Source organism: Mytilus galloprovincialis, chromosome 4, assembly GCF_965363235.1.
Source record: "Mytilus galloprovincialis chromosome 4, xbMytGall1.hap1.1, whole genome shotgun sequence".
NCBI classification, from domain to species: Eukaryota; Metazoa; Mollusca; class Bivalvia; order Mytilida; family Mytilidae; genus Mytilus; species Mytilus galloprovincialis.
The window spans coordinates 61,287,426-61,315,048 of NC_134841.1; the positions used below are offsets into that span (position 1 = coordinate 61,287,426).

The window sequence follows — 27,623 nt, forward strand, 5'->3', positions numbered from 1 at the left end:
TAATTCAAAACTGTTAAAAGAAATAATAAGGGTTTCCATTTTCACTTAAACTACTTCATAACAAAATAATTTCTAGTAAAATCTATTTGGTGCCATGAGTAATTATTTGATTTCAAGGATTTTTTAAGACCAAAAATATTAATTAACAAATTGATATGATTGCAAATTCTGTTCTTAAGAATTCATTAACTTAAAAACGGATGTATCTACCACATCCTCTGACAATTTAATCTAAAAAAAATATTTTATTGTATTTTACATTTAAATGAATTTATTGAAAATAAAAAACCAAAGTTTGCTTAGACGCTTTTTATTCACCTAGTCAATTCAAATACATAATTATACATGTTCCTTCATTCACTACTTTTATAGATGATCGGTCAAATTTCAGACATTTTATACTAGACATTTTGGTTTCTTGGATATTTCCATCTAATGGAAAGACGTACTTAACTTTTTTCTTATAAAAGATAAACCCAAGGGGAAAACCAAAAAAAGACCAAACTGGAATATCATCTCTACATATTAAGAGTATTTTGAGTTAAAGTGTAACAATTCTTTTGAAATAATTCATTTTTATTATATTTCAGTAGCGGATCCAGAACTTTTCCTAAGGGGGGCCCGTTGACTGACCTAAGGGGGGGGGCCCGCTCCAGTCATGCTTCAATGATTCCCTATATAATCAACCAAATTTTTCCCATGAAAGGGGGGGCCCGGGACCCCCAGGGCCACCCCCCCCCCCTGGATACGCCTATGTATTTTCACGATTTCAAGAAAAAAAAACATCATTTTGGGATGCATATTTATCTAATTTAAAATATATCATTGGTGATTTCTTCAAATTGGCACAAATGGTCTTTATGCATGATTTTATTTAAAAAAAAACCATTATTATTGGCTGTATGTATATTTGGAAAATAAACTTTAAAAAGGATGTTAAATAAAATTTGTTGAATAATTTTTAATCAAATTTTGCAGAGGTACATGCTTCCAATTGGCTTCCCTCAAAGTTACATGCCTCTAATTGGGACCACTCTGCCAGGGGTACTGCTTCTAATTAGCTTTTGCAGACAGAGGTATATATGTACTGCTTCCAATCAGCTTCGCAACAAGACAGAGGGTGTGCTCCCAATTAGCTTCACTAAGAGGTACATACTTCCAATTGGCTTCGCTCAGACAACCATACTACTTCCAGTGTTGGAATGGTATGGATTTGCAAGTCTATACTACTTCTATTGTTGAAATGGTACATAATTGCAATTAATTGTCGTCCAAATTTGCAAAAAACATATTTTATTTAACATTCTTAATCCAGTTTACTGTCATAACAACTTTCACTCTATTTGTAATTTCTTCTTATGGTGAAAAATTGTGAAGAACACATCACTTGGGAATTTTGTGCTCTTCTGTAGTTTTAATCCTGATGAGGGTGCTGTAGGAACCAAAACTTGTCTATCTTCTTAAATTACTGGAGCAATCCCTCAGGTGTTGCTTAAACCTTAAATTCTGTTTTAATGTAACCCAACTTTACATATATGTACTCGAGGCATGCACTTTAAGGATTACATATTGGAGATTTGAATTGGAGATAATGATGGACAAACAAATAGATATTATCCCCTATATTAGATAATTACGAATTGTCACCGATGTATGAGCAAAACAAAATTATATGAAATATGAAAAGGCTGAAATTTAAAGATTTTATCATAGCTGTTGTGTTTTTTTTAAAGGGAAAGTAGTTTTCTTCTCAGTTTCAAAATAATGAACTTTCCAAAACACTAGTTTATATTGATAGGTGACTAATAAAGGAATCAAAAGAGCAAAAATAATTTAAGGGTCAATGTGCTTGTTGCCAAGATATAAACCTTTGAAATTTGGGAGGAAAAATATTCTCTCTTGACTTATCATAGCTTTATCATAATGGCAAGTTTAAGTTCTCAAAAACTATTAAAAAATAATTAAAATTTTAAAATAAGACTTTTACAGATGGCTTATCATTAAACATGTAAAACATTTATAAATAGAACAAGAATGTATCCATAGTACACGGATGCCCCACTTACACTATCATTTTCCATGTTGAGTGGATCGTAAAATTGGGGTCAAAACTTTTAATTTGGCATTTAAATTAGAAAGATCATATCATAGGGAAGAGGTGTACTAACCAACAGACGCACAGACCAGAAAACATAATGCCCCTCTTATATCGTAGGTGGGGCTTGGGGCATAAAAGTACAGGTTCAATGGGCAAATGTTTTTACGACAATCAAATGATTAAAACCAGAGAATTCTTAAAATTTGACAAATATCCCAAAACACGACAAGCGAACTTCCTTAATTTCATACATTAATAAATGTAATTTGAAAGATGGATGCCAGGAGATTGCAAGAATGCAAGATTCTGCTCTAATTACCCCCAGACCCCATGACGTAAAGGCAGCAAGTTAGTATGTCGGCATGTCAAATAGCCACCTACTTTTAGATTTCAGCTTACTACTTCAAATTGTATTGAAGGCCCTCCTTTGCAATGAAATATTTCCAGTAAAATTCCTACACTGGCATAAGTTCTTTTTAATAAGGGGAGACAATCACAAATTCTGATAACCAAGTTTATTTTATCCCATTTCAACGCATATTACATATTAATAGGGGGCTTATTATTTTATGCATTAAATAAAATGAAAATTAAAGATGGTATGGGGGGGGGGGAGGTTGTTTCAGAAAAATAGTAATTTTGTCCACCAAATTAAAATTTGTGAAGCAATTTTGCCATAAATAATTCTTTCAGGATGGAAAAGTTACAATAGCATACCACACAGTTAGGAAATGGTCCAAGGCGATACAAGACTAACAATAAGTTCAGGTCAATTTAAGCCGTAACACATATTTACATATAAAAGTGCATATAGAAGCTATAGGAAAGAGACATTTGTTTCTTTTTGGTTATTTCTATGATAAATTGACATGATACAAAAAGTCTGAGTGTAATAAGACTCTTGCATTGAACTTTTTTTGCAGACAGTGTACTCTGATGCAAATTTTATTTTCCTTTTTTAGTGGAAATTCCGAACTTGCATGTACTTTTATTCTCAACAGGCATATATTTGAACCACTAACTATCCTACAGAAGAAGAAAAAGTTTCATATGAAGGAAACGGGTACACTTATCTTTGAAAAGTGATTTTTTTTACAGACTAAGCGAACTCTTTAAGATGGAATTCAACTAATTCAACTTTTATGTACATAGCTGCTTATCACGGAATTTGAAGAATCTACATTTACTGATCAGGGAATTTGCAGAATCTACATTTACTGAACTCATCTCTTAGGCCCAAGAACAGTTATTTCAAAGTGCATTTCTTTTAGACAATAAACACAAATACAAAAAATTATTTTTGTTTTGACAGTTTTTTTAAGGTGTAGTGCACTACTTATGAGACAAATTATATCAAAATTATAGAAAAGTCTATCGGCTTTAACTCAAAATATGGACAACTATAAATTAAGGTGGTCTGTAATTCAATAACATACTAAATTTTACATTTCATTAAGTACACTCAGTACACAAATTATTGTTTTACAGAAACTATTATTTGACATTCCCTGAAAATAGGATGTTTCATCAATATTCTGGGTTTTTTTTGGCCTTGGCATAATTCAATGCATGAAAAGTTTTATGGATGCTTTGTAAAACGTTCATTTACTCTGGTACTGCTCAAATTACAATAGTTTTACCGTTTAATCATCAATCAAAAAACATGTATATGATACAAGTAGAAAATAATGAACACATGTACACTACACAACTTGTAAAAACAGCAATCAAAAACTTTTGAAAGGATTACGCAGAACCCCAAAGATTTGTCTGTGTTACTGCTGTGTAAGTTTTCACAAAATTCCAAGAAGGTTCGACATGGTTATTGATGTTTAAGAAACTTGAACCATGGACTTCAAAAATCCATAGCATTTAATGGAAGAGAGAAAAAGAAATTTAGGTGAAAATTCAAAACACAATACATTAACCTTAACTAAAACTTCCACTCTTGTTGAAAATGGAAAATCTTTACATTAATTATTTTAGAATTTATCAACTACATTCTTGCTCTTGTTTATGCAAGATTTATATGAACTGTTCATATTGGAAACTGTTCCGTAGAGTTAGAAAGATCCCAAAGGGAAATATGGTCACTCTTGGTCTTCTTCAGACTGGCAGTAAAATCCTTGCAAAAGTAAGGCATCTGTTTGGTAGCGCAGGATATACAAATCAGCAGTCATGTCCCGTCAGAATGGGGATTTTAATCTGATGTCTTGCAAAGAGAGCATGCCCAGCTGTCAACATATTAACAACCTTCACAACATCTCTAAGGAGTATGTAGAATTAATCACATAATGATATCCTTCAGCCACAGTAATTATTATCTGAAAAAGAAATACACTTTTCAATTTTCTGTAATATTTTAAGAAACTGAAACAGGCAACAAATTGCAAACTGGGAATAACAATTAAAGCAGAGAAACTTTCAAAATCATAATTTTTCGCTTCCTAAAACTTGAAATGTCATTCCAGAGAACTTTAAATTGTAAAAAGATTATAAAAATTGTGGGAACTTACATGATTTAAAAATAGATTTTTTTTTTAATCTATAAAATAGTTCTTTACCTTTTAAAGTATACTCTAATAGCCATTTCCAACATCAATCTGTAAGGACAAGCTTTAATGCTAACCTGAAAAATAAAATATTTAGTCATTGAAAATAGTAAAAAAGGAATCACTGTTGGTATACTTATGTACATTATATAGAAATATGTGATATATAACATATCAAGGTGAAAGAAGATGCAGAGAAAACATCAATGTGACAATAATTGCTTCCATCCACTTCATTTAAACTTTGGTGGATAGTTTGTCTCATTAGCAGTTAAACCACATCTCCTTATTTTTATAACTATACATAACGGAAAAACAATCCAATTACGTACAGGAGCTTTCTGTAAAAGAGTCTCGATCAGAGAGTTGTGTTCAGAAGTTGATTTTTGGTCATAATATTTAAAATTGTGATAGACTTCCCATGACTTCTTTAAAAATTGTCAAATCAAAATGGTGGTACATTATGGTCAACTACACACGATGGAAAACAATTTGACCAAGTATTATGGCTTTCCATCTAATCCCAGACCCTTGACTTTCCTGTGTCATGCTAATAAAAAATCAGCCAATCCCATTTCACCCTTAGACTTCTATGAAACCCACATGCCTAGCTTTTGTCTTAAATGTCACAGACTTAAACAAAATTTAAGGGCATTTACATAATCTGTAATTAACAAGTTTATAAATCTATGCAATGGTTTTTTCTTACCTCAAAAGTCTACTCTAATGATCATTCTAAAACTCTATCCATACCGAAAAGCAGTAATTATTGCTAGCCTGAAAAGTAAAATGTTTAGTCAATAAAAAAATCTTACAAAATAAATAGAATCAGTGTTGGAATATGGTTTGCATATAATTGTAGATTTCTTTATTTTCTTGGGCACCAATTCATTGAGGAACAATTGTAATTTTGTTGGTACTTTATTTCGTGGTTTAGCAAAAGTCTGCATACATTAGTCTTTACAATGACATCAGTGTGATCAATTCAAATTTTAGAACCTTTAGTCAATAACAAAAAAACATTTGACCTCTTACAACTTTAAGACTACCGATGCTAAATAAAATTTGTTTAAATAGAGGAATTATATACGTACTTGTATTTAAGATATCTTATACCACAAGTCTTACTCCCCTTCATGAAAACATTGGCACTGTTTTATAACCTAAAAAGGAATTAAAATTGACACAAATTATATATTTTACAAATTTGTTAAATTGCCACCCTAAATTTTTATTAATCTATTCTTTATTCTGATTGTGTAATAGTGAGTTATCTCCCACTGAAAGAAACATTCTTGCTGTTTATTGTACTAGTCTCCCTTGAAATAAAAATTCTATCAGGATTTACTTTTCAGGATATAAAATTGTATTCGGGTCCCGGAAAAACATTTATCAAACTGATAAATATCTTTTTTTGTGTGTTGTAAATGTGCAAAATAACAAAAATGTGTGTTGCCTTATAGATAATCCTTATAAACTTTCTCACATTTTCCCTGATTATGTACAGAACTAATTGGCTTAGATATACTTGCATTATTTCTTTCATGACAAAGCCTCAGACTTGGTTGAAGATCAATGTAATAATTAATCTTCATTCCAGCTGCTATCCTTGCTGCTTGATTGTTTACATGGCAAAGCTTTGGACTTGGTTGAAGATTTAAATAAACATCTTCCATGGAGTTGCTACTCATCTGCCATCTGGATTGAAACTTGGTACTGGCCGGCTACTGGAACAAAAACTAAAATTATAAATTAGATTATATTTATAAGACTGCTGTTGGTCAATATAAACGAAATAGACATTCCTTCAAGCTTCATATCCTGACTTTCATCAATGGAGTCTTATTTGGTGAACAATTGTAATTTTGTTGGTACTTCATTTTGTGGTTTGGCCAAAGTTTGCATACATTAGTCTTAAAATGACATCAGTGTGATCAATTCAAAATTTTATAACCTTTAGCCAACAACAAAAAAACATTTGACCTCTTACAACTTTAAGCCTACTCAGTGCACATTTTTTCCCTGTAAACTTATTTTATGATGATAAAATTTGTTTAAATAGAGGAATTATATACGTACTTGTATTTAAGATATCTTATACCACAAGTCTTACTCCCCTTCATGAAAACATTGGCACTGTTTTATAACCTAAAAAGGAATTAAAATTGACACAAATTATATATTTTACAAATTTGTTAAATTGCCAGTCTAAATTTTTATTAATATATTCTGTATTCTGATTGCGTAATAGAGAGTTATCTCCCACTGAAAGAAACATTCTTGCTGTTTATTGTACTAGTCTCCCTTGAAGCAAAAATTCTATCAGGATTTACTTTGCATGGCATTAAATTTTATTCGTGTACCGGAAAAAACATTTATCAAACTGATAAATATCTTTTTTTGTGTGTTGTTAATGTGCAAAATAACAAAAATTTGTGTTGCCTTATAGATAATCCTTATAGACTTTATCACATTTCCCTGATTATGTACAGAACTAATTGGCTTAGATATACTTGCATTATTTCTTTCATGACAAAGCCTCAGACTTGGTTGAAGATCAATGTAATAATTAATCTTCTTTCCAGCTGCTATCTGTGCTGCTTGATTGTTTACATGGCAAAGTCTTGGACTTGGTTGAAGATCTAAGTAAACATCTGCCATGGAGTTGCTTCTCATCTGCCATCTGGACTGAAACTTGGGACTGGCTGGCTACTGGAACAAAACTAAAATCATAAAATAGATTATATTTTTAAGACTGCTGTTGGTCAATATAAATGAAATAGACATATATTCCTTTAAGCTTCATATCCTGACCTAAATCAACGGGGCCATTTTCAGCGTCTTATTTGGTGAACAATTGTAATTTTGTTGGTACTTCATTTTGTGGTTTAGCCAAAGCCTGCATACAAGTCTTTACAATGAATTCAGTGTGATCAATTTAAAATTTTAGAACCTTTAGTCAACAACAAAAAAACATATGACCTCTTTCAACTTTAAGCCTAGTGCACGTTTTTATCCTGTAAACTTGTTTTTATCCTGTTAACTTGTTTTATGACGATAAAATTTGTTTAAATACAGGAATTATATACGTACTTGTATTTAAGATATCTTATACCACAAGTCTTACTCCCCTTCATGAAAACATGGGCACTGTTTTATAACCTAAAAAGGAATTAAAATTGACATAAATTATATATTTTACAAATTTGTTAAATTGCCAGTCTAAATTTTTATTAATCTATTTTGTATTCTGATTGTGTAATAGTGAGGTGAGTTATCTCCCCATGAAAGAAACATTCTTGCTGTTAATTGTACTAGCCTCCCTTGAAGTAAAAATTCTATTAGGATTTACTTTTCATGGTATAAAATTTTATTCCTGTACCAGAAAAACATTTATCAAACTGATAAATATCTATTTGTGTGTGTTGTAAATGTGTAAAATAACAAAAATGTGTGTTGCCTTACAGATATTCCTTATAGACTTTATCACATTTTTCCTGATAATGTACAGAATTAATTGCTTAAATATACTTGCATTATTTTTTTCATGACAAAGCCTCAGACTTGTTTGAAGATCAATATAATTATTAATCTTCATTCCAGCTGCTATCCTTGCTGCTTGATTGCTTACATGGCAAAGCCTCGGACTTGGTTGAAGATATAAGTAAAAATCTTCCATGGTGTTGCTACTCATCTGCCATCTGGACTGAAACTTGGACTGGCCGGCTTCTTGAACAAAAACTAAAATTATCAATTAAATTATATTTATAAGACTTCTGTTGGTTAATATAAATGAAATAGACATATATTCCTTCAAGCTTCATATCCTGACCTACATCAACGGGGCCATTTTCAGCGTCTTATTTGGTGAACAATTGTAATTTTGTTGGTACTTCATTCCGTGGTTTAGTTAAAGCCTGCATACAAGTCTTTACAATGAATTCAGTGTGACCAATTTAAAATTTAAGAACCTTTAGTCAACAACAAAAAACCATATGACCTCTTTCAACTTTAAGCCTACTGTACGTTTTTATCCTGTAAACTTGTTTTATGTTGATAAAATTTGTTTAAATAGAGGAATTATACTTACTTGTATTTAAGATATCTTATACCACAAGTCTTACTCCCCTTCATGAAAACATTGGCGCTGTTTGATAACCTAAAAAGGAATTAAAATTGACACAAATTATATATTTTACAAATTTGTTAAATTGTCAGCCTAAATTTTTATTAATCTATTCTGTATTCTGATTGTGTAATAGTGAGTTATCTCCCACTGAAAGAAACATTCTTGCTGTTTATTGTACTAGTCTCCCTTGAAGTAAAAATTTTATTAGGATTTACTTTTCATGGTATAAAATTTTATTCCTGTACCAGAAAAACATTTATCAAACTGATAAATATCTATTTGTGTGTGTTGTAAATGTGCAAAATAACAAAAATGTGTGTTGCCTTACAGATATTACTTATAGACTTTAATTATCACATTTTTCCTGATAATGTAGAGAATTAATTGGCTTAAATATACTTGCATTATTTCTTTCATGACAAAGCCTCAGACTTGTTTGAAGATCAATGTAATTATTAATCTTCATTCCAGCTGCTATCCTTGCTGCTTGATTGCTTACATGGCAAAGCCTCGGACTTGGTTGAAGATTTAAGTAAACATCTTCCATGGAGTTGCTACTCATCTGCCATCTGGACTGAAACTTGGACTGGCCGGCTTCTTGAACAAAAACTAAAATTATCAATTAAATTATATTTATAAGACTTCTGTTGGTTAATATAAATGAAATAGACATATATTCCTTCAAGCTTCATATCCTGACCTACATCAACGGGGCCATTTTCAGCGTTTTATTTGGTGAACAATTGTAATTTTGTTGGTACTTCATTCCGTGCTTTAGCCAAAGCCTGCATACAAATCTTTACAATGAATTCAGTGTGATCAATTCAAAATTTTAGAACCTTTAGTCAACAACAAAAAACCATTTGACCTCTTTCAACTTTAAGCCTAGTGTACGTTTTTATCCTGTAAACTTGTTTTATGATGATAAAATTTGTTTAAATAGAGGAATTATATACTTACTTGTATTTAAGATATCTTATACCACAAGTCTTACTCCCCTTCATGAAAACATTGGCACTGTTTTATAACCTAAAAAGGAATTAAAATTGACACAAATTATATATTTTACAAATTTGTTAAATTGCCAGCCTAAATTTTTATTAATCTATTCTGTATTCTGATTGCGTAATAGTGAGTTATCCCCCACTGAAAGAAACTTTCTTGCTGTTTATTGTACTAGTCTCCCTTGAAGTGAAAAGTTCTATCAGGATTTATTTTTAATGATATAAAATTGTATTCGTCTACCGGAAAAACATTTATCAAACTAATAAACATCTATTTTTGTTTGTTGTAAATGTGCAAAATAACAAAAATGTGTGTTGCCTTATATGTAATCCTTATGGATTTTATCACATTTTTCCTGATAATGTACAGAATTAATAAGCTTGAATATACTTGCATTATTTCTTTCATGACAAAGCCTCAGACTTGTTTGAAGATCAATGTAATAATTAATCTTCATTCCAGCTGCTATCCTTGCTGCTTGATTGCTTACATGGCAAAGCCTCGGACTTGGTTGAAGATCTAAGTAAACATCTTCCATGGAGTTGCTACTCATCTGCCATCTCAACTGAAACTTGGACATTCCTTTAAGCTTCTTATCCAGATCTGTGTCAATGGCGCAATTTTCTGTGTCTTTGCTCTTTTTGCCTGTAATTCATTAACCATTTTCATTTTATCTTTTAATCAGTATTATGAAGACTGTTTATTATGATCACATCACTAATTCTGAAATTAATGTATGCAGATAATTATCAGAATGTGGTGGCTAACCAAAACAATCTGATGAATACATTTTGAACAAATAATCTAAACAAAGTCATATTTTCCCAATTAAAATGTAAATAAATATGTAAATAAATATCCAAATTGTCAATATTAAGTCTATTTGTTGTAATAATTAAATTAGATATTAATGTGATGCCTGTTTTATTTCAAATCCTAAATTGGGGGGATCAGTCTATTTACAAATACAATAATTCTTTTAGAATTATATTTCATTAGAGAATAAATTTGAACAAGAAATTAATGACAATTTTGTAATAAAATTTCAAGTAGACTTGAAAAACTGATTTTTATTACCTAAATTTTTTTTTAAAATAGTTTAAATACAATTGTTATGACCAAATACTTACACCATCATTATCTGGTAACTAAAATGAAACCATCTTTCTCCAGGTGTAGGACTGAACTTTCATCTGTGCTCATCCATCTTAACATGCCTGTCCATTGGATCCTTTGACACCACCTAGAAGAAACTTGGACAAAAAGGCATACAAACATACACACAATCTTATCTTAACATACATGCTGTCTGATCCTTTGACACAACCTAAAGGAAATTTGGAGAAAAAGGCATACACACACACAATCTTATCTTAACATACCTGCTGTCTGATCCTTTGACGTCACCTAGAGGAAATTTAGAGAAAAATACATACAAACACACAATCTTATCTTAACATACCTTTCCCTTGAATCCTTTGACGACACCTAGAAGAAACTTGAACAAAAATGCATACAAACACACAATCTTATCTTAACATACCTTTCCCTTGGATCCTTTGACGACACCTAGAAGAAACTTGGACAAAAATACATACAAACACACAATCTTATCTTAACATACCATTCCCTTGGATCCTTTGACGACACCTAGAAGAAACTTGGACAAAAATACATACAAACACACAATCTTATCTTAACATACCTTTCCCTTGGATCCTTTGACGACACCTAGAAGAAACTTGGACAAAAAGGCATACAAACACACAATCTTATCTTAACATACCTTTCCCTTGGATCCTTTGACGGCACCTAGAAGAAACTTGGACAAAAAGGCATACAAACACACAATCTTATCTTAACATACCTTTCCCTTGGATCCTTTGACCACACCTAGAAGAAACTTGGACAAAAAGGCATACAAACACACAATCTTATCTTAACATACCTTTCCCTTGGATCCTTTGACGGTACCTACAGGAAACTTGGACAAAAAAGCATACAAACATACACTCAATCTTATCTTAACATACCTTTCCCTTGGATCCTTTGACGACACCTAGAAGAAACTTGGACAAAAAGGCATACAAACACACAATCTTATCTTAACATACCTTTCCGTAGGATCCTTTGACGGCACCTAGAAGAAACTTGGACAAAAGGCATACAAACACACCATCTTATCTTAACATACCTTTCCGTTGGATCCTTTGACGGCACCTAGAAGAAACTTTGACAAAAAGGCATACAAACACACAATCTTATCTTAACATACCTTTCTGTAGGATCCTTTGACGGCACCTAGAAGAAACTTGGACAAAAAGGCATACAAACACACAATCTTATCTTAACATACCTTTCTGTTGGATCCTTTGACGGCACCTAGAAGAAACTTGGACAAAAAGGCATACAAACACACAATCTTATCTTAACATACCTTTCTGTAGAATCCTTTGACGGCACCTAGAAGAAACTTGGACAAAAAGGCATACAAACACACAATCTTATCTTAACATACCTTTCCGCTGGATCCTTTGACGACACCTAGAGGAAATTTGGACAAAAATACATACAAACACACAATCTTATCTTAACATACCTTTCCCTTGGATCCTTTGACGACACCTAGAAGAAACTTGGACAAAAATACATACAAACACACAATCTTATCTTAACATACCTTTCCTTTGGATCCTTTGACGGCACCTAGAAGAAACTTGGACAAAAATACATACAAACACACAATCTTATCTTAACATACCTTTCCGTTGGATCCTTTGACGGTACCTAGAGGAAACTTGGACAAAAAAGCATACAAACATACACACAATCTTATCTTAACATACCTTTCCCTTGGATCCTTTGACGACACCTAGAAGAAACTTGGACAAAAATACATACAAACACACAATCTTATCTTAACATACCTTTCCCTTGGATCCGGTGACGACACCTAGAAGAAACTTGGACAAAAAGGCATACAAACACAATTTTATCTTAACATACCTTTCCCTTGAATCCTTTGACGACACCTAGAAGAAACTTGGACAAAAAGGCATACAAACACACAATCTTATCTTAACATACCTTTCCTTTGGATCCTTTGACGGCACCTAGAAGAAACTTGGACAAAAATACATACAAACACACAATCTTATCTTAACATACCTTTCCCTTGGATCCTTTGACGGCACCTAGAAGAAACTTGGACAAAAATACATACAAACACACAATCTTATCTTAACATACCTTTCCGTTGGATCCTTTGACGGTACCTAGAGGAAACTTGGACAAAAAAGCATACAAACATACACACAATCTTATCTTAACATACCTTTCCCTTGGATCCTTTGACGACACCTAGAAGAAACTTGGACAAAAAGGCATACAAACACACAATCTTATCTTAACATACCTTTCCGTTGGATCCTTTGACGGCACCTTTAAGAAACTTGGACAAAAAGGCATACAAACACACAATCTTATCTTAACATACCTTTCCGTTGGATCCTTTGACGGCACCTAGAAGAAACTTGGACAAAAATGCATACAAACACACAATCTTATCTTAACATACCTTTCCCTTGGATCCTTTGACAACACCTAGAGGAAATTTGGACAAAAATACATACAAACACACAATCTTATCTTAACATACCTTTCCTTTGGATCCTTTGACGACACCTAGAAGAAACTTGGACAAAAAAGCATACAAACACACAATCTTATCTTAACATACCTTTCCGTTGGATCCTTTGACGGCACCTAGAGGAAATTTGGACAAAAATGCATACAAACACACAATCTTATCTTAACATACCTTTCCCTTGGATCCTTTGACGACACCTAGAAGAAACTTGGACAAAAATACATACAAACACACAATCTTATCTTAACATACCTTTCCCTTGAATCCTTTGATGACACCTAGAAGAAACTTGGACAAAAATACATACAAACACACAATCTTATCTTAACATACCTTTCCTTTGGATCCTTTGACGGCACCTAGAAGAAACTTGGACAAAAATACATACAAACACACAATCTTATCTTTACATACCTTTCCCTTGGATCCTTTGACGGCACCTAGAAGAAACTTGGACAAAAATACATACAAACACACAATCTTATCTTAACATACCTTTCCCTTGGATCCTTTGACCGCACCTAGAAGAAACTTGGACAAAAATACATACAAACACACAATCTTATCTTAACATACCTTTCCCTTGGATCCTTTGACGGCACCTAGAAGAAACTTGGACAAAAAGGCATACAAACACACAATCTTATCTTAACATACCTTTCCATAGGATCCTTTGACGGCACCTAGAAGAAACTTGGACAAAAAGGCATACAAACACACAATCTTATCTTAACATACCTTTCCGTTGGATCCTTTGACGGCACCTAGAAGAAACTTGGACAAAAATACATACAAACACACAATCTTATCTTAACATACCTTTCCTTTGGATCCTTTGACGGCACCTAGAAGAAACTTGGACAAAAATACATACAAACACACAATCTTATCTTTACATACCTTTCCCTTGGATCCTTTGACGGCACCTAGAAGAAACTTGGACAAAAATACATACAAACACACAATCTTATCTTAACATACCTTTCCCTTGGATCCTTTGACCGCACCTAGAAGAAACTTGGACAAAAATACATACAAACACACAATCTTATCTTAACATACCTTTCCCTTGGATCCTTTGACGGCACCTAGAAGAAACTTGGACAAAAAGGCATACAAACACACAATCTTATCTTAACATACCTTTCCATAGGATCCTTTGACGGCACCTAGAAGAAACTTGGACAAAAAGGCATACAAACACACAATCTTATCTTAACATACCTTTCCGTTGGATCCTTTGACGGCACCTAGAAGAAACTTGGACAAAAAGGCATACAAACACACAATCTTATCTTAACATACCTTTCCGTAGGATCCTTTGACGGCACCTAGAGGAAACTTGGACAAAAATGCATACAAACACACAATCTTATCTTAACATACCTTTCCCTTGGATCCTTTGACGGCACCTAGAAGAAACTTGGAAAAAAAGGCATACAAACACACAATCTTATCTTAACATACCTTTCCGTAGGATCCTTTGACGGCACCTAGAAGAAACTTGGACAAAAAGGCATACAAACACACAATCTTATCTTAACATACCTTTCCCTTGAATCCTTTGACGACACCTAGAAGAAACTTGGACAAAAATACATACAAACACACAATCTTATCTTAACATACCTTTCCCTTGGATCCTTTGACGGCACCTAGAGGAAACTTGGACAAAAATGCATACAAACACACAATCTTATCTTAACATACCTTTCCGTTGGATCCTTTGACGGCACCTAGAAGAAACTTGGACAAAAAGGCATACAAACACACAATCTTATCTTAACATACCTTTCCGTAGGATCCTTTGACGGCACCTAGAAGAAACTTGGACAAAAAGGCATACAAACACACAATCTTATCTTAACATACCTTTCCGTAGGATCCTTTGACGGCACCTAGAAGAAACTTGGACAAAAAGGCATACAAACACACAATCTTATCTTAACATACCTTTCCCTTGGATCCTTTGACGACACCTAGAGGAAATTTGGACAAAAATACATACAAACACACAATCTTATCTTAACATACCTTTCCCTTGGATCCTTTGACGACACCTAGAAGAAACTTGGACAAAAAGGCATACAAACACACAATCTTATCTTAACATACCTTTCCCTTGAATCCTTTGATGACACCTAGAAGAAACTTGGACAAAAAGGCATACAAACACACAATCTTATCTTAACATACCTTTCCTTTGGATCCTTTGACGGCACCTAGAAGAAACTTAGACAAAAATACATACAAACACACAATCTTATCTTAACATACCTTTCCCTTGGATCCTTTGACGGCACCTAGAAGAAACTTGGACAAAAATACATACAAACACACAATCTTATCTTAACATACCTTTCCCTTGGATCCTTTGACCACACCTAGAAGAAACTTGGACAAAAATACATACAAACACACAATCTTATCTTAACATACCTTTCCCTTGGATCCTTTGATGGCACCTAGAAGAAACTTGGACAAAAAGGCATACAAACACACAATCTTATCTTAACATACCTTTCCGTAGGATCCTTTGACGGCACCTAGAAGAAACTTGGACAAAAAGGCATACAAACACACAATCTTATCTTAACATACCTTTCCGTTGGATCCTTTGACGGCACCTAGAAGAAACTTGGACAAAAAGGCATACAAACACACAATCTTATCTTAACATACCTTTCCGTAGGATCCTTTGACGGCACCTAGAAGAAACTTGGACAAAAAGGCATACAAACACACAATCTTATCTTAACATACCTTTCCCTTGGATCCTTTGACGACACCTAGAGGAAATTTGGACAAAAATACATACAAACACACAATCTTATCTTAACATACCTTTCCCTTGGATCCTTTAACGACACCTAGAGGAAACTTGGACAAAAAGGCATACAAACACACCATCTTATCTTAACATACCTTTCCATTGGATCCTTTGACGGCACCTAGAGGAAATTTGGACAAAAATGCATACAAACACACAATCTTATCTTAACATACCTTTCCGTTGGATCCTTTGACGCCACCTAGAGGAAATTTGGACAAAAATGCATACAAACACACAATCTTATCTTAACATACCTTTCCCTTGGATCCTTTGACGGCACCTAGAGGAAATTTGGACAAAAAGGCATACAAACACACAATCTTATCTTAACATACCTTTCCCTTGGATCCTTTGACGGCACCTAGAGGAAATTTGGACAAAAATACATACAAACACACCATCTTATCTTAACATACCTTTCCGTTGGATCCTTTGACGACACCTAGAGGAAATTTGGACAAAAATGCATACAAACACACAATCTTATCTTAACATACCTTTCCGTTGGATCCTTTGACGCCACCTAGAGGAAATTTGGACAAAAATGCATACAAACACACAATCTTATTTTAACATACCTTTCCCTTGGATCCTTTGACGACACCTAGAGGAAACTTGGACAAAAATACATACAAACACACAATCTTATCTTAACATACCTTTTCCTTGGATCCTTTGACGGCACCTAGAAGAAACTTGGACAAAAATGCATACAAAACACACAATCTTATCTAAACATACCTGCCTGTCCGATCCTTGGACGCCACCTAGAGGAAACTTGGACAAAAAGGCATACAAACATGCACACAATCCTATCAAAACTTACCTGCTGTCTGATCCTGGACGCCACCTAAAACATAAAATGAAATAGATAACCATACCTCACTTACAATTCTTTAAAGTGACCTATAGAAAATGGAAATAGATCCAAAAAAAAAAAAGAAGAAAGAAATACACCTATAAAAAACAGAAAGAAAAAAACACCATACATATGAAAACATAAAAATGAAATATACTGAGCCAAAAAAGTTTAGCAACACTTTTTTTTTTCATTGTTATTTGTTGTTTCTGGTTTTTTTTTTATTAAACATCATTGATATAATCCTTAGTTTTACCTGAAATTTTAAACAGTTGTACTTTTTGCCAGGTGATTGATTTCGTGCCATTTCAGCTTTGCACGTGTAATTGATGTTTTACTTTCTGTACCTGTACTTTTAAAACAAAATTTTTTTTTTTTTTTGCACACACATTCAGAAACACACCATTAGTTAGAAAAACACATAAAAGTTTGAAAAAAATGCATGAAGCGTCAACCATGCCTCTCGGAAAATGACGGTCAGATGGCTCTTAGAATGGTTGATGCCGGCATGAGTGTTGCTGACGTCGTGGCTCGATTTTATGTGCATAAGTCAACAGTTTAGGGACTAGCAAACAGAAATCAATAAATTGCAACAACACAGGATAGGTCGATATGCCGTAGACCAAAAACAATAATCGTCAACATGTGGTAATTTTTTTCTGGCCACAAGAGTAGTGCATTGACTAAGGGTAGCTGCTGGTGTTCCTGCCAATCCTTCATTGATGCACTTACAACATGGCAGAGAAATTGATTTTGAATAACACTATACTCATTTCCGCATTTTGACCCTCCCGTGCTCCATACAAAAAATATCCTAATGAATATGAGTGTTCAACATTCATGTTGCTTCTGACATGTCATAATTCCATTTTTTTATTATCATTTTGTAATAAAATTTCATATTTTTGTTGCTAAACTTTTTTAGCTCAGTATAGATAAACATACATCACTTTCAATTCTTTGAAGTTACCTATGTTATATATTTTCTATAGGCTATAAAAAATATAAAGAAACTTAAAATCCAATTGTTCACAATTGCAGGTCTTTCCACAAGTAAGGATAATTTTAATAGTATTCTTAAAATTATAATTGGATTACCTCCCATTTACTAGCAAATTTACCTGACGATATCAGGATATAGGTATTTAGTCGGATCTTAACACGTACTTGTGATTTGTTTAAAACCAGTTTTCATCAAAATAAACGAAAAGAAATGTCGAAATGTTCAGAACTTAATTAAATCTGTATTAGGGTAAGATGGTGCAAGCATACGATTTTTATTGCTTCTTACACTTTGAGAAGTGAATAATCTTTAGCTACTTTATTTAAATATTGTGTAAAAACGTTAATTATGAGCTATGAAAGTCAAGTGGCTCGAGCATTTTTCTGAGGAAGTTTCAAAAAATTGCAAAGAAATATTTTAACAGTGGGTTAGCTTTCATTAGTCTTCACTATCTATAGATTAACAAATTTTGGTTATATTTATAATTAATTTAGAATCATCATTGAAGGTGGAGCACGATTGTAGAGTTAATTAATTATATTGATGTGCCATTTGTGAGCAAGAGTGACATTCCGTTGTATTATGTGCCAATTCGAAAAAGTTATGCAAGTATTGTCTCCCTTTAACAGGTTCATTATTTTATAATATATGTTTCTGATATAATTTTGAATAATTACAAAATGTATCAATTCAATATATTTCAGTTTTTGTTATTGGTGTATCAAAAACATTGGTGTACGAATATCATTTCATAAATTTGAAACGTTTAAAATGATAACATACCAATATAAAGAACCATTCATCATTTTTGAAAAAGACTATCAATCAAAATCGAATTATTGATTGTCCCTTCATGATAGAATGATTGAGAAATGAACCAGAATTATCTAATGATGGTTATCACAAAGAGGCACTAGCAAGCAATTTGTTAAATTGAAGCTTATTCAAGGTTAAAACAATTTTCCACTATAAACAAATGTTACTTATACAAATATAAGGACTTTGTTAGCTAAATCTACAAATTTTATTAGATATTATGAATTTTTATTGCAATAGATTAATATGCTACTTACACTGCTTTTAAATTGTTTAAGTTGTCCAGAAAAACCTTTGTCCCCCCTTTTTTGCCCTTTATTGCTTAATAATTTGTTCCATTACCCCTTATAACCATCCTTTGTAGTATGGAAACTTGTGGTATCATTTCAGAGAGATTTATACACTTTTAAAAAGACAAGTTATTGACTGAAAACTACCACTAGAGGCTCTTAAGAGCTGTGTCGCTCACCTTGGATCTATGTGCATATCAAACAAAGGACACAGATGGATTCATGACAAAATTGTGTTTTGGTGATGGTGATGTGTTTGTAGATCTTACTTTACTGAAAATTCTTGCCACTTACAATTTTCTTTATCTATAATAAAATTGGCCCTTTAGTAACGGAGGAAAATATTTTGTAAAAATTAACAAAATTAATGAAAACTGTTGAAAATTGACTAAAAAAGGGCAATAACTCCTTAAGGGGTCATCTGACTATTTAAGGCATGTTGACTTATTTCTACATCTTACTTTGCTGAACAGAATTATATTATATATTATTATTAAACATAAATATTGATTTTTTTAACAATTTAATTCCCTGTCAGATTTGCTCTAAATGCTTTGGTTTCAGAGTTATAATATAAAAAAGAAGATGTGGTATGATTGCCAATGAGACAACTATCCACAAAAGACCAAAATAACACAGACGTTAACAACTATAGGTCATCATACGGCCTTCAACAATGAGCAAAGCCCATACCGCATAGTGAGCTATAAAAGGCCCCGATAAGACAATGTAAAACAATTCAAAAGAGAAAACTAACGGCCTTATTTATGAAAAAAAATGAACGAAAAACAAATATGTAACACATAAACAAACGACAACCACTGAATTACAGGCTCCTGAGCCAAAATCTACATTTAACCTCTATGTTCTATTTTTAGCTATGGCAGCCATCTTGGTTAGTTGGCCGGGTCACCACACACATTTTTTAAATAAGATACCTTAATTATAATTGTGGCTAAGATTGGTTAAATTTGGCCCAGTAGTTTCAGAGGAATTTTTGTGAAAGATTACAAAAATTTACGAAAAATAGGTAAAAATTGATTATAAAAGGCAACAACTCCTTAAGTGGTCAACTGATCATTTTAGTCATGTTGACTTATTTGTAGATCTTACTTTTCTGAACATTATTACTGTTTGTAGTTTATATCTATCTATAATAATATTCAAGATAATAATCAAAAACGGCAAAATTTCCGTGAAATTACAAATTCAGGGGCAGTAACCCAACAAGCCATTGTCCAATACAACTGAAAATTTCAGGGCAGATAGATCTTAACCTAAAAAACAATTTTAATCCATGTCAGATTGCATTAAATGCTTTGGTTTCAGAGTTTTAAGCCAAAATCTACATTTTACCCCTATGTTCTATTCTTAGCCATGGCAGCCATCTTGGTTGGTTGGCCGGGTCACCAGACACATTTTTTAAACTAGATACCCTAATGATGATTGTGGCCAAGTTTGGTTAAATTTGGCCCAGTAGTTTTAGAGGAGAAGATTTTTGTAAAAGCTAACGACGCTTGACGACACCAGACGCCAAGTGATGAGAAAAGCTCACTTTGACCTTTGGGCCAGGTGAGCTAAAAATGCTGATTTGGGCCCTTTTTGGCCCCTAACTTATTGAAACCCTTCAAGTAAGAACCCAAAAACTCAATTCCAGCCTTTCCTTTGTAGTAAGGCAGCAACCCTTTGATTTTCTGGGGGGACTATGGATTTTTTTGGAAAAAAAACTTTGTTTCCAGTTTTCGGAGAAAAAAATAATCTGTTTTGATTGAGAAAAAAAAACTGCTTGTTTCATCCTCAGCTGCCACTGTATGTAATGCTAACATTGAAAGAAAAAAATTGTTTTCAACTTTTGAAAAAAAATATTGTTTTTCGCCGCAGGTGAAAAAAAAAGTTTGTCCAGAAAAAAAATCCATAGCCCCTCCCCTCAGAAAATCAAATGGTTGCCGCCTAAGAAACCTTGTAGCATAATTTCAGAGAGATCCATACACTTAAACACAACTTATTGTCTGTAAACTAGTAAAATGCTTCTTTTTGGCCCTTTTTGGCATCTTATTCCTAAATGTTTAGGGATATTAACCCCAGACTGACACCAAACATTCCCTTCATTGTATGGAACCTTGTTGTACAATGTCAGAGAGATCCATACAATTAAACACAAGTTATTGTCCCGAAACTTCAAAAATGCTTGTTTTTGGCCCCTTTTTGGCCCTTAATTCCTTAGCTGTTTGCCCCATAACCCTTACAAGAAATCCCAAACTTCTACTTAATAGTATGAACATTATGGTACAATTTCAGAGTAATTGAAATACTTATACACAACTTATTGTCCTGAAACAAGATAAATGTATGTTTTGGGCCCCCAAAATCAATCCCAACCTTCCTTTTGTGGTTATAAACATTGTGTTAACATTGTGTTAACATTTTATTGATTTCCATTTACTTATACTAAAGTTATTATTCGGAAACCATCTGTCTTTGGATGCCGCTGACGACGACGACGTGATACCAATATACGACTGCAGGCGTATAAAAACTTTTACCAGTTTCAAATACAATTGTAATCAGCAAATACTTACATCATCATTATCTGGCAACTAAAATGAAATCGTCTGCCCGTAGGTGTCAGGACTGAACTTTCATCTGGGCTCATCCATCTGTAATACAAAAAAAAATTAGTCTTATATGTATGAGAAAACAGTTAGTAATTGAAATAAAAAATATACTTAAGTCAAAGTAATATGAAGATATCCAAATTGACAATCAGAAGTTTTTCTTTCGTTCTGTTAGACTAAATTAGAGAAAAGATTTCCAAGCACATGATACGCTGGACGCTTTTGAAGAATAAAGTTCCATAAGTCCTCAATGTTATAAATTTATAAAAAAAAAATAATTAAAGGAGGTTTAATTTAATAGGTAGAAACCCGTCACCAAATTTTCATGAAAACTGCTCAAAGCACTTGAGTTATTGTCTGAAAAACGGGAAAATCCCCATTTTTTTATGAATAAAATCTCATGACTTATAAAACACAAAATTTAAAATTTATAAAGATTGAAAGGGAGCTTACCTCAAAACATTTTAAAAATAATTATCAAAGTTTTAATGCCAATTGGTTAAAGCATTTTGGAGTTATTGTTGGACAAGGTATACCATAATATGTCCCTTAAATGGGCGTATAAAAGTAAAAAGATGGGGTATGATGAGACAACTCTCCACAAAAGACCAAATGACACAGAAATTAACAACTATAAGACAGCCTGCGTAATGACAATATGTCTGGAGGATGTGGTATTTCAATAAACCTTCTGATCATTACAAGCCAATGAAAAGTGTTCAGACCCTGCATGCAGCTAAAAGACATTAATAAAGATGAGTAAACCGTCCAACGAGAATTCAAATGATCTAAAATAAAAGTTTTGACATTCATGCACAGCCCATAACTCACAATTTTCAGGAAGTGATTTTACAATGAAAGAGGACCTTAATATCACTCAGGTAACAAACTTTTAGAAAACATGATATGCTGAAGGCCACAACAAATTAATTTCTAGTTCTTCTTACACTTATCAAAAAAAAAGGGTAGCAAGAGAGCGAAAGTTTGTTGGTTTTTTTCTCTTCAAATTTCATTACTTAGCATAAGCTGAAGAATTTTTACTAGCGACCAATATTATTTTTGAAATATTAAAAAAATAAAATCTATGAAAAATATTTTATGCCACCTACTAACCTCTCAAATATGGCACGCCGTTATAATATTTATTCAATTTCGAGATTTAGTTAAATAAGATATCTTATAAACTAATTGAAATATCTTAATAACAAAATGAGATATCTTATATATTAATTGAGATATCTGATTTATTAAATAGGATATCTTATATATTAAATAAGATATCTTATTTACTTAATAAGATATTTCCATAAGTTAATTAAAGAACCGTAGTGAACGCGCTCACATACCCCATCGTCCCCACATTGTCATTGGAGAAATGAAATAAGTGTAAGAAAAGAAAATTGTATAAGAAAAAAAATTGAATCATAATTTTCTGTTAAAATGCACATCTACATAGTATGTCCTTATTATCTACAAAGTTTCATGAAATTCTGTTGTGTGGTTTCAGAGGAGTTGCGATTACAAACTGTTGCAGAAGTACATTGAAGCAAATAAGTTCAAAGGAGCATAACTCCTAGAAAGAAAAAAAAAAATCGTAATTTCCTATCAATATGCACATCTACGTAGTATGTCCTTATTATCTACAAAATTTCATGAAATTCTATTGTATGGTTTCAAAGGAGTTGCGATGACGAACTGTTGCAGTAGTACATTAAAGTAAATAAGTTCAAAGGGCTGTAACTCCTAGAAAAAAAATTGAATCGCAATTTCCCGTTGATATGCACAACTACATAGTATGTCCTTATTATCTGAAAAGGTTTCGTGAAATTCTGTTGTGTGGTTTGAGAGGAGTTGCGATGACAAGAAACAGGACTGACGGACGGACGGACAGACGGGTCAAAAACATTATACCCTCCGCAACCCATTGCGTGGGGTATAATAAGATATCTCTTATAGTTTATTAGATATCTCTATTAATTAATAAGATATCTCTATTAGTTTATAAGATATCTTTATTAATTAATAAGATATCTTATAAAGTATGTATTTAAAAGATATCTTTATAAAGAAGTAAGATATCTTATATACTTTATAAGATATCTTATAAAGTATGTATTTAAAAGATATCTTTATAAAGAATTAACTAATAGAGATATCTTATAAACTAATAGAGATCTCTTATAAACTTTTAGAGATATCTTATTAACTTATAGAGATATCTTATAAACTAATAGAGATATCTTATAAACTTTTAGAGATATCTTATTAACTTATAGAGATATCTTATAAACTAATAGAGATATCTTATAAACTTTTAGAGATATCTTATTAACTTATAGAGATATCTTATTTAATTGGTTATAAAGATATCTTATTTAATATATAAGATATCTTATAAAGTATGTATTTAAAAGATATCTTTATAAAGAAGTAAGATATCTTATATACTTTATAAGATATCTTATTAATTAATAGAGATATCTTATTAACTTATAGAGATATCTTATAAACTAATAGAGATATCTTATTTACTTTCAAATTAAATGAGATATCTTATAAAAATTAAAGATATCTTAATACTTAATATTTAGATATCTTGTTAAATAAATAAGATATCTTCAAATTTGAATAAATATAAAAATGGCGTGCCATACTCAAAGAGATAATGTTTAAGCAAGGGTTTATAATCCACAGAGTTCTGAACTCTGTACACAATGCATCATATCTAACATTCATATTTTTTACCGCATGCAGTGATATTAATGCCCCACTCTGGTGTGGGTATTACTTTCAGTTTGAGAAAGCCCTATGGTGACCTGGTATTTCTAGTCCCGAGTCACCCAAAGGGAGGAGGGGGAAGAAAAATTTAATAGCAATCAGATCTTTATGTATATGGGATATATTGCTCTGTGTTGAAGGCTATATTGTGTGTGAACTGTATTGGTTACATACCTCAACATATTTGGTCTCTGGTGAAAGTTTGTCTCATTTACAATCATACAAATTATTTTTAAAAGATTAAGTACATTGTTCAGTTGGATTGAAGTGCTATTTCAATTACCACAAACACTTTCTTATCAATTTCCATGCTTTATAACTTTGTAATGATACTAAAAAATATAAATTAAAGTTTGGAGGAAAAAAACTTGGTCAAGGTCAGATGAACCATGCCAGACAGACATGTACAGCTGACAATTCTTCCATACAACAAATATAGTTAATCGATCTATTGCTTATACATGAAGTTCATGAAAAACAGACCGAAACACAAAAACTTAACAATGAGCAATAAACCATGAAAAAGAGGTCAAGGTCAGATGAACCATGCCAGGCAGTCATGTACAGCTAACAATTTTTCCATACAACATATATAATTGACCTATTGCTTATAGTTTAAGAAAAACAGATCAAAACCCAAAAACTTAACAATGAGCAATGAACTGTGAACACGAGGCCAGGGTCAAATAAAAAATGTGCGACTGACATATAGATCATAAAATATTTCCATACACCAAATATAGTTGACCAATTGCATATAGTATTAGAAAAAAAAGACCAAAACTCAAAAACTTAACTTTGACCACTGAACCATGAAAATGAGGTCATGGTCATGACACCTGCCAGTTAGACATGTACACCTTACAATTATTCCATACACCAAATGTAGTAGACCTATAATTGCATTGCAAACAGTATAAGAAACTGAACCATGTAAATGATGTCAAGGTCAGATGTTACCTGCAGGCCTGAGTTGGACATGTTCACCTTACAGTCCTTTCATACATTGAATGTACAACACCTATTGCTTTTAGTATCTGAGATGTGGACTTGACCACCAAAACTTAACCTTGTTCACTGATCAATGAAATGAGGTCGAGGTCAAGTGAAAACTGTCTGACGGGCATGAGAACCTTGCAAGGTACGCACATATCAAATATAGTTATCCTATTACTTATAATAAGAGAGAATTCAACATTACAAAAATTCGGAATTTTTTTTTCAAGTGGTCACTGAACCATGAAAATGAGGTCAAGGACATTGGACATGTGACTGACGGAAACTTCGTAACATGAGGCATCTACATACAAAGTATGAAGCATCCAGGTCTTTCACCTTCTAAAATATAAACCTTTTAAGAAGTTGGCTAACGCCGCCGCCGCCGGATCACTATCCCTAAGTCGAGCTTTCTGCAACAAAAGTTGCAGGCTCGACAAAAATCCACAGCCTGTCCCATTGTACATGTACTGGCAATTCGGTACTTGATAGCAATTATTTCCTTCAATTTAGTTATTGGTGAAAACAAATATAAATATGGATCAAATCAAGTACACCTTTTATGGTGTGCTCGACTGAAGTGACTCAACACGATTTTTTTTGCAACTTCAAGGTTGTTTAGAACTGTTTGTAAAAAAATAAACACTAGCACGTCATAGAAAAGCAAGTCATTAATCTACGTTTAAAATTTTATAACAAAAATCTCTGTATTAAAGGCTGTGGATGTTCTATAAATATCTTAGCTTATTTGCCACAAGTCCACTTTTCTATTAAATGCAGTGAAACAGTAAATAATAATGCTTTGCACGAAGTTTCCCCTTGGTATATAAACAAAATGGCCTATCTCTATTATTCATTATATTTGTTGTTTTGATACTAGTATAGCAGTTTGAAAAGTTCGTCTTAAACTGGCTGCAGAAGGGGTCATAAAGGACATAAAGTAAAACCTTTTTTAAAGAAAGAATGACACCTACCTAAGCAAGAGACTTTCCAACAGCCACTTCAGTATAACTAGTAATTCGAAATGAATTTATGATGATAAAGTGTTCACAAATAAGAACAAAAGAACTCAGTACCCAATAAACAGCCGTGAGGCATTTTGTCTAATGAACCATGAAGCCTAAATACAGTATTGTAAAATCTGTTCAGGTTCAAAACACAAGTTTAACCTTTCTAAAGTTATACAAAAAAAAAATACGCCAACTTCTGCTTCATTGTGATTTTTAAGGTGCAAAGACACTAGAAAAATAATATGAGGATTATTTTGTTTCATTTTGTTTTTTCGTTTGCAGAACAATAGCATTTTGCAGGGGCGGGTCCAGGTACAGGCGTAATGTCAAAAAATAAATGTATCGGCATCGCAATTATGTACATTTGTACTAGTAACATGTATATTTGGTATATTAATTATAGCTTTTTGCCTCCCCAATCTGGATAGCCTTTGTAGTATCATATTGTTTCAATATCCATTAGTGAGCAACTAAGTGACATCATCAGACCAGTGGCGGATCCGGGGGGGGGGGGGGGGGGGGGGGTCCGGGGGTTGGAACCCCCCTTTTTTTTGGCCGATCAATGCATTGGAATGGGAGCATATAGTTGGAAACCCCGCTTTACTCTGGGTTGGGACCCCCCTTTTTTTAAATGGCTGGATCCGCCACTGCAGACCTTCATTTAGCCATCAAGTTTAAGCACCGTATTTATTCATGTACCATATACCACCTATCGGAACTAAACAGTGTTGTTTGTTGTACAATACGGTCAATTTTCCATATTCAGTCATTTTCCATATTCAGACAATTATAAAAGCTTTTAAAATCAGGTTTATTTATTAATTTAGCTTTATCGGTTCCAGAGATATTAGTTATAATGTACCCATTTTTCACTTCCGCGTTTTAGACCCTCCTCTAGTAAGCGAAAGACAAACGTTAAAATAACCCGATCCTCCTTTTCAACAATTAAACAATGAATTACCGAACATAACCACCGTTTCTACAAATAAC

The 27,623-nt window shown here is 32.8% G+C and overlaps 3 long non-coding RNA genes across 4 annotated transcripts; 1 reads left to right on the plus strand and 2 right to left on the minus strand.

Moving 5' to 3' along the window:
- Positions 1-982: 982 nt before the first annotated feature.
- Positions 983-3,395, plus strand: LOC143072619 (uncharacterized). The gene is made up of 2 exons (XR_012977259.1): positions 983-1,148; positions 3,100-3,395. It is a non-coding gene; the product is annotated as an uncharacterized LOC143072619 (long non-coding RNA).
- LOC143072618 (uncharacterized) lies at positions 3,331-13,240 on the minus strand. Of its 2 annotated transcripts, XR_012977258.1 has the most exons (10): positions 10,915-13,240; positions 10,179-10,429; positions 9,740-9,808; positions 7,168-7,373; positions 6,730-6,798; positions 6,183-6,389; positions 5,745-5,813; positions 5,360-5,427; positions 4,663-4,727; positions 3,331-4,422 (listed from the first exon to the last, which is right to left on the minus strand). It is a non-coding gene; the product is annotated as an uncharacterized LOC143072618 (long non-coding RNA). The 2 variants fall into 2 exon arrangements; XR_012977257.1 differs by lacking the exons at positions 3,331-4,422; positions 4,663-4,727; positions 5,360-5,427; ... (2 more) ...; positions 6,730-6,798; positions 7,168-7,373 and adding an exon at positions 9,163-9,388 and having other exon boundaries at positions 10,915-13,229.
- A 3,481-nt stretch (positions 13,241-16,721) lies between these two features.
- Positions 16,722-26,681, minus strand: LOC143072620 (uncharacterized). The gene is made up of 3 exons (XR_012977260.1): positions 26,598-26,681; positions 21,814-21,891; positions 16,722-17,116 (listed from the first exon to the last, which is right to left on the minus strand). It is a non-coding gene; the product is annotated as an uncharacterized LOC143072620 (long non-coding RNA).
- Positions 26,682-27,623: the final 942 nt, after the last annotated feature.